We start from the raw sequence: 9,922 nt of genomic DNA, 5'->3' as shown, positions 1-9,922 counted from the left end.
CTAAAGTTTTTCGTTTGTTTTCTTTTTATTTTTAGTAGTATAAACATGTGGAGATTTTTGAGTTAAAATAATATAAATAGTTTTTATATTGGGTTTTGTTTAAATTCGTACTGAATTTCTATTTAAAACTAGTATTTTAATCACTAAAAGCTTACATTTATTTAATATTTAATAATGTTTAAAATAAAAACCTGTTTAAGTTTAAATTATTTTCAAAAAAGTTAATTTACGTTTCGTTAATAAATGTTTACACATTTTGCCTTCCTGCATTTTTTTTTTTTTTTTAACAATACAAACGATTTTACTAGCAGTTCAAAGCACTTATAATTAATAATAAAAAAAATTCAAAGACCAATTTGTTTGCTGTACTAAATTATGTTGTATTCAGCTTTTGTCAGATGATTCAGTCATCTAAAAAAACCAGTAGAAATTCGATCATATAAATATAAAACATCGGCAAAGTTCTAGCTTTTCTATGCTGTGAGACGAGCTTAAGTTAACCCGGGTCTCAGTCTACCGATGCTTGTGGTCTGGTGATTGAATTGGTTTGATCAAACTTTTATTTTAACTTGGGCGTGTCTCATAAAAAAAAAAGTCCAAGCTTAGGCTCTGTTAGGCATTCTTCAAAAGACTTTTCTAAACTGTAATATCAATATGAAAGTTTTGCGTATATCTACTCCAGTTAGTGTTTTTATTTAACTTTTAGTCAATAAAATAACATGTATTTATACAATCTTCATAGAAAACTTTCTAGCTAACTATTAGTTATCGAAAAAAAAAACACATAAAAATAAGTTAATTTAATCAACAATCCTATCATAACCTATAATTTCAAAAAATATTTTTAAAACTATTCAGTTTGTTTAATTTTCAACATTATATTATTATTATTTATAAGAAAAACTAATTTTTATGAATTAATTTGTACCACAACCTAAGTGCAGCGTGCAAAAATTTTCAGTGTATTTATATATAAACAGCTTTAAAATTAAAAAAAAAACTATATAGTTTCTCCTGAATTTGTCCTTTTTAATATCTTTTTAGTCAAAGAATTATAACAACATATAAAACCACTTTTCGTTGAAGTGATCAATAATTTAATTTTATACTTAGTTTTTTAGATCTAACTTATACTTTAACATATCAATATTTTAGCAGTAGTAATTTTCTAATCTAAAGTGCATATCTCATTAAATCAGAAAATTGTACTGAGAAACTATTAATGGTAAACGAATTAAGGCACTTTAGTATGTAATAAATTAAAAAAAAACATTAGCTTACTCTCAAAAAAAAAAGTTACAAAGACACAAAACTATACTTCTCAGGTTTTGATGCCCAAGTCCAAGATTGCACTTAAAACAGCATGAAAATAGTACTTATACTATTTTGTAAAGTTATAAAGTCACGGTTAATTTTTAGAACGATTCTACAATTAATGATAAAATGAAATAACAAATGACAAAATAATTCAGCATCTAGTAAGTAAGTAGTAATTTTTAGAGGTTCCATATCATTCTTTATTTCGAGCTAAATGTTCATAAAATACGTTATATTTTACTTACATGTGCTTGCATTGGTTTTATTTTAAAAATAAACATTGCCTTGAACCAAAGCTAAGTTTTAGTTTTTTAAGCAAAATTATCCTCCATTAGAAATTTAATCTACAATATTAGCTAGGTACTTATTTTGAAAAAAATTAAAATGCAATTTTAAAACAATGAATCTGATAAATAAAACAATAAAAAACAAAAACTCAGCACCAAAATATTTTTTTAAATTATACTTCTACATAAATATATGAGCTGATTTTTTCTTTAAGGGTTTTAAATTTGATCATCATTGTGTAACTTAAAGGTTTTATTACAAACTGTGTCTGTAATAATTTTTACGTTGTTTAAAAAGTTTTTAAAAACATTTTTTATTAATAGCATTCAACAAACTGCTTTTCACTTGAATATTATATAAAGAACTGCACTTGTTTTAAAAATATGTGTGTAGCTATAGTTAAAATTATCTTACAATTATAAATATTTTTATCAATTTATATAAGGAATGAATTGTAGACAAAATAATCTTTAATCATTTGCTTTACTTTAAGTTGTGTTCCCCGATTCGTCCACTAATTTTGTTTTTTATCTTATTTACATTGGTTATGTTTCTTACAAGCTAAAAATCAGTTTTAAGTTGTTTTGTTTTAGTTTAAAGCTGTATGACTGATTAGTTTTTGAACCTAGTTTAAAGGATATTCTAAATAATATTGTTCTACCCTTAGTGGGGTTTGTTAATGTTTTCCATTTTAGTTAAGTTATTTTGAAAAACTAAAATGAGGCTTGCATCGTAATGTTGTGCGTGCAACAACTTATAGGTATAACAAAACAAGTTTATCGAAGTTTCATTGTTAAAAGAAAAAAAAAAATTACGTGCATCCACGTTATATATAATGTAACAAGTTGATTAAAGTTTATTTTTATATTTGACAAAAAGTAGCTTTTTTTTGTTACACTTTGTGTATTTTTTAAATTTTTCTTAACATTGTTTAAATTCCTTAAAATTAGAAGTTTATTTATTAAAAACTGAAAAAAAATACAAAAAAAGCGTAGTAGTATGAAATGCTATGAAACGATAGTCTATAGCTGAGCTTTAACGGAACAGTCCCATTTTAGGTTAGTTTCGAAATTTCTAGGTTTAGTTTTTGACAAAGTTTTAAAATGTTTTAAAATTAATAAGACTTCTAGCTATTCTTATACATTTAAACAAAACTTAACTGTGTAAAAAGAAAAAATAATCATTAGTTATGCTATAGCCTTATTTTTTTAAAGCAATTTGGTGTTAATTTCAAATTAATGTTTCATATTCTATTTATAATCGATTAAAATTATTTCAAATTTTCTTATTTTATTTATATATTTCTGGTTTTTATATCTGTTGTTATAAGTTCTATCCCTGACAGTTTAGTATTACAAGTTATACATTTGAAGTTTTTGTCGCTGATATAATAGTTTAAATATACTTATTATAGTAGGTGCTTCACCGTAGAGTCACAGTGTGCATCTGCGTGCCTCGATTCGCGAAATTAACCATATCTAAGTAAAGTGCTTATTCACTTATCCGAACTTCACTTATCCGTACGCTCACTTATCCGGTCAGTTTTGGTCAGAGGAAAATTTAAAAAGTTTTCAATATGTATTAAACACTAACATTTTTGTATGATACAAATATTTAAGCTTTCATGCTGTAAGAAAATATTAAGTCATTTTTAAAATTGTACAAACGTCTATTAATTCTTATTTTAGTAAGACTACTAATAAAAACTAGTTTGTTAGGAGTGATATGTTTCTGTTAAATTGACTTTAAACTTAATCAAAGTTTTTATGTCTGTTTTTTTTTGTTTTAAAAGTTTTTTTATATTAAGAAAGATATGCTTACATTATTTTTTGTTTTTGAAGATAAATCTAATTTATAAATTCTTTTAAACAAAAATTTATATTTTTTTAAAATTAATAGTTAGGGCAGGTGGAATTACAAATGATGAATTTTACTTGCTTGACCCTCAAAAAACGTATATTGTTGCAGATAGTTAGTAAATCTGATGGTTTCCTTTCTTAGATAAAACAATTAAATAAATCGAACTTGAATTTAGCTTTTATAATTTTTCATTTTATTATATATTACTCACAATTACTATGTATCTGTTTTTACCTTAACACTTTTATTATGCATTGCATTATATGTCACAGTTATGTTATTATATGAAAAAAGTTTTTTTTATACTTATCCGGACATGTTTACAGAAAATCTTGCCTAACGTGTCCGGATAAGTGAATAAGCACTGTACTAGGCAAAGGATGTTTTTTAAAAAAACTTATAGTATTAGTACATACTACTACATATAATATTTTAATAAGTGAAAGTTAATATTGAAAAATTATTATGGAAAAAACAACACTTTATATTTTCAAAATCTCAGTTTAGTTTGATACAACTTAGCCTGACATTTAACAATTTGCAATCCTCTTTATCAGTACTGGTGTCATGCCTCTCTTAAAACTTAAGGTTAAAGAAGTTTACTTGTATTTAAAAATGATTAAGAACTGGAAATATTTTATTCTGTTCTCTACTAATACTTTCATTATAGAATGGCATACTTAAAACTATTAATTAAGTAATATTATTTATTTTTTTAGTAATTAATATTTTTTTTATGATTTCTATTGTAGCTTTTTGTTTAAATTTTTCCAAAAATTAAAAAAACTTATTGCACCGTCATTGTGTACCTCCTTATATAACTGATACTTTATTTTATACTGTGCAGTTGCCAAAGAACCTGGAAATAGTCAATTTAGGCAAAAAATAATCCTGAAAAACTTAGAATTTGAGAACTTAAAAAAAAAACAGAAATTTTGTACCAAAATTACTAAAAAACACAGAATTTTAAACAATTTATTATGTAAATATGTATAAATTTTGACCAGGTGCAAATAATTTATAATTACAACTTTCATTTTGTATTGTTTATGTTAAAAAAGCACATTTAAAACAGGTTTGAAGTACCTTTTTAATATTGTCATACTATCAAAGACAATTTCTACCTTATATCTACTTTAAACTTAATTTTGTGTTAAAAATGAACCAAAAAACTTATTTTTTACAAAACTTTGAAGAAATTTGCAAAAAACCTTTGGCAATCTCGATACTGGTATTGAACAAATTGAAATTAAATCTTATTATGTTAGTATTAATTAATAAGACTTTTTAAAATTTAAATTATCAAAAGAAAAAGTTATTGTAGTTTTAAATCTGGCATAAAAATGTTAAAATAAAAGTTAAACACAAGTAATTGTTAATAATTGAAATATTTTAATTTTTTTAGCTAGTAAAGTTTAATCAGTACGTAAGTTTTCGCTTAATTAATACTCCTTAAACAAGTGGGTTCACAAGTATTTAAATTCGGACTTTCATCAATTCATCAATTTAAATTTTAGATAAAATATATAAAGGACACAACTCAAAAAAAAATTTTTTTTAATAAAATGCGTTTGTATAGTGTTTTTTAGTAAACTTTAAAATTCTCTTTTAATAAATTTTATTAATTTTATTTTTATTATCATAATCTTATTAATAAGACATAAAACTGCTTTTATATTTTTTCAAATGTATATAACGTTTTGAGCTGTTGCCCTTAAGTTTTTTTAGATTTTGAATTTTTGGAATTTAAATTGTCATATAACAGAAACATTTAAGTGTATAAACACAGTTAAATGCAGACTTGTTGATTTTTTCTTTTAATGTTTATGCTGTTTTTTATATTTATTTTTCTTAAACTTTATCTATATTTTAGTAAAATATAATTTTTTTATAGATTTATATATGCATTTTAATGTCTGTATCTTGTATTATTTGTCACGAAGTTATTAACTTCTGTGATGAAGAAATTTCAGTTCTGAATTGCGGACATCTGTATCATAAAAAGTGTCTTCAACAGTGGATAGATGCCAACTCAACTTGTCCTGAATGCAGATCTGAAATAACAGCGAACAACTATGTGCAAAAAATTTACCCTTCTAAGAATGAAAATGCAAAACTTGTTTATGAGGGATCATGTGATGAGACTAAAAAAATTGTGAAAGTTTACGAAGAATCCACGAAAAACTTGCAAAAAATGTTCGTGGAAAGAATTGTAACTCTTGAAAATAATAATTCAAAGTTGACAGATGATCTAAAAAAAAGTTCAAGTGAAATAAATTGGGCAAAAGCAAAAATTTTAAAGTTAACAAAGGATTTAAATAAATCTTTAGTAAAAAATGAAATCTTTGAACAAGAAACTTTGAGTTTAAAATTAGAAGTTGAAAAACTTAAAAACCACGCCAAGGAAATAAATGGTTTTGAAGTGAATGATAAAAAACTGAAGTGCAAATTGTCGTCTGTGATAAAGTTAATACTAGATGAAAATTATCCAAGTTCAAATGGTGAAGAAAATTTTAATACAAGTATGTAATTTTTGTCTGAAAATTTTGTATAAAAGATTAGCTAAGATATTTAAGTACATACTGTTTTAGAATATAAGGTGAAAATTCATGCATGTTCTACATTGAAAATAACAAAAAACTTGAATGCTAGTATGCTCTAAGATATCTTTAGCACAAAAGTTTTCTTTTGCTGTTCAACAATTTTGTTTAGTATGAAAATTTATGGTTAAACTTGAGCTAGTTTTAAGTTTTTAATTTTACTTAATGTACTTAAACTACTTTTTGTAAACCTACCTAGCGCTAACTTAAGAGAATAACTTAGCTTTGTTTATATCGAAATTTTAAAACCTCATTTTCATAATGACTCCCTTGGCAGAAATTTTTAGAAAAAAGCCTTTTTCATTGTATATTGTCCATTTATTAGTTAAATACACCTTTACTTTTTTCCATCTTACTAGTTACTACTTCTAATAGCACCAATGGGTGATATCGCCTAGCTTGGGAAAACTCTGTTTTAAATACTTGAACTTTTTAAATAATATTAATTAAAAAAATGAACTTTTTTTGTTTAAATATTACCTCGAGGTTAAATAGCAAGTTTAATAATAACGCAAAAATAACATTTTTACGAGGTGAGTTTATGATTAAAACAGATTTAACAAAGGAATCAATTTAAGTTGAAGGTTGATATATTGAAAAATATATTTTTTGCAAAATACATAAAATACAAATAACTTCTCTGATTTTTAATGAATATATTTTCAAAAACTTTACCAATACCTAAAGTTTCAAAATCGCTTCTTTTCACCCCCTTGTTAGTTATTTCCCCCCCTCTCTCCCTAACTTACTAAAATCGACCTCGTTAGCAAACCCTGGTTTAAACCATTTTTTTACAGCTCATCTTATTTTTTCCTACTTTTAGTCTTTTTCTCTTAAATTTATGTTGCTTTTACTTGTAAAAAAATCTTAAAAAAGTTACTAGTAATATATCCCTAAACTACATTGTTTAATATTTTTGCTCTTTAAGCTATATAGCAGAACACTTTAAACTTTTAATTTCGTCTATGTTCTTATAAACACTAACTTTATTAATACAATAAATGTAAACTTATTTACGTATTTACTTAAGTTTTTTTTACTAGTATAGTTTATTTAGTATATTTGACTTAAAATATACTGTAGAATAACAAAATATTTTCAAAAATCTAAAGTTTAACTGTACACAGTGGGTATAAAAGGGGGTAAAGCAACCATACTTTTTTTTGTTAACTGAAAATTTAAAACAAGTATTATAAATAAATTATTATAATTGATTTTTTTTAAACTTTTTGTTTCTTTTCTGCTTAAAGTATTTTAGAAGTTATTTTAGTTTAAATCCAACCAGTTTTTGCTATTTTACATTTTTTTGTTTTAAAATTACTCAAAATTCTTCTATTTTTTTGATAACAAAACGACACAAAAATATCTGAAATACTTAATTGTAAATATTTTTTACCAACTTTAAATGTGGTAGGTGTGTATCGAAAAATAAAATTATTTCTTTTAAAACTCAAATCTTTAGAATATTTTCATTATTGTTTAAAAAAAAAAGCTGTCTTCTTCGAAAATTGCTGTTGATATCATTAAAAAATTCATTTCTAAAGTTTGTAAATTGAAGAATAAACTATACCTACAAACGAACGATTCAGTGCTTAAGTACGTATGGTTTGACTGATAAAACATTTCATCGTGACTATGTATGCCTAAATACCTCTAAAAAGGACAAAAAATGTCGTAGATTGTCACGTGGACTGTTGTTAATGGTTTTTCAGTATAATTTTGTGCTTATTACTAAAACTAAAACTCCTGAATATTCCTTGTAGCCCCTTTATTATATTTGCTCTAATCCAAAAAAAAAGTAAGGTTTTATTTTATGTTTTTGAGTTATATTGCCCTTATTAAAGTTAAGTTAATTGTTAGCCCTCTATGCTATATATGTATTCGATATTTGATACTTTTGTTAAAAGTAAAAATTAAATTGTTAAGTTTACCTATTTTAAGTTAAACAACAAAAAAACAGATATATCTGACAAAATTGATAAGAGCTGTATAAAAAATTTACAGGAAAAAGAATGAAAACTATAGATTGTCGTCCTAAAGCACCGAAATCAATCGTTTGCGTTGCACATGGGTTAGACAAAGAAAACTACCAGTATTTGTTAGAATATAAAAAATGGATCAAAATAGAAAAATTTTCGCAATCCGTTGGCTATGTTTGCGGAGCTCACGAAATTAACAACACTTTCTACGTGGTCGGTCGAAAAGCAATCTCAACATTGAACAACGAAGTTTACCAATACTCCACAAACAAACGGTACGTCTGGTGCACTTCATGCCGAGTTAAAAACAACATATTAGTTCTTTGCAACTTCGGCTACGCTCTGGTCAACTGTTCAGCAAGCAAAGTTGTCGACACCTACAACAAAAAATTCATTGACTGGACCATAAAAACCGGTAGAAAGTTTTTCTCCGCCGCTCACTTTCTCGACAAGGTGTGGATCGTGGGCGGGTGGGGCCGCGGTGAAAACGGAACCCACGAAACCCTCCCCACGATACAAATATACGATCCGATCAAAAAGACTTTGTCTTTGGCGCCGGTAAAAATGATGCGGGGAAGAGCGCATCACAAGGTTATCGCTTACAAGAACAAATTGTTCGCGTTCGGCGGCAAAACCGGTAATCGCCACTTGAACTGCGTAGAAATGTACTCTCCAGTTGCGAACAAGTTTGTCATGATGGCTCCGATGGGGGTGGCTCGGCGCGGTTTCGCCTGCTGCAGGGTCGGAAACCTCGTTTATGTGATAGGCGGGTGGGTTGGAGACCCGAGTGTCAGTTCTGTTACCAGCTCTGTGGAAATATACGACCTGGACGCGAACACTTGGACGGAAGGGCCGCACTATCCGGTTGCAGCAACTGACATACACGCTTGCGCGGTGAATAACATATTTTAGAAGCTAAGTTGATGTGACTTAATCAAAACATAGTTTTCATTTGAAATAAAATAAGCTTTAAATTTATGCATTATATCTATTTGAAATAAGCAAATTAAATTTACAATTTTTTATGCATTTGTCCTGGATTAAACGCCAGTTTTAATGACTTAATTTGTTTTATTATACAATGAGTTCATACGGTGTTAGTCTTGTCTTTTTGGATAGCAGTTTTGAATCGTTCACTTTTATTTTCACGAGACGTCATTTTAATCAGTAAACCTATAAGCTATTTTTACTAAAAAAAAAACGTTTTGTGTTAAATGTTAAAAACTTTATTTAAGCTAAAGTAATTAGCCTACTTATTTTTTTTGTTTTTATCTATGTGCAACAATTGTAAACACCCTTCAAAAATTCAAGTATGAATTTTTTTTTGTGACTCTAGCTTTTGTAACAGACAGTTTCAGGAAAAAAAGATACATGAATAAGTTATTTAAGATAGGTTTACTTTTAAAGAAGAATATTTAATGTTTTTGTTAGTTTTTTTTATAATAAAATTAAATATTATGCACAAAAGTGTTTATTTTCAAGCAATTCAATTGTATTAAACAAAGAAAGTTACAAAATTTTAGTTTTAAAACTTCGTTTAAATAAAAATATTTTATTTAACCTTTACTTAAAACTACTAAGTCATCAAACACAATGCCTTACATTTTTAACAAGTGTATTTGAAAAAAAATTGCTTAAACTAATATTAAAATTAAATTTTAAAAAATGTTACAACTCATGATAAACTTACAAGAAGTGCAATTCAGTTGTCTCAAACTTTAAACACTATTTCATAGTTACTTAGAAACTAAAACCAGAGTAGGAATAACTTTTTATGTTTAAACTAAAATTATTATTGAAATGCTTGTTTTTTTGTGTATTTCTTTGGTTTTAAACATACAAATAGTGCTTCATATTTAAGCTAAAAAACATTTAATT

This window comes from Thalia democratica, chromosome 1 (assembly GCF_965202585.1).
Source record: "Thalia democratica chromosome 1, ktThaDemo2.hap1.1, whole genome shotgun sequence".
Lineage (NCBI taxonomy): Eukaryota > Metazoa > Chordata > Thaliacea > Salpida > Salpidae > Thalia > Thalia democratica.
This window is presented reverse-complemented; position numbering follows the sequence as displayed.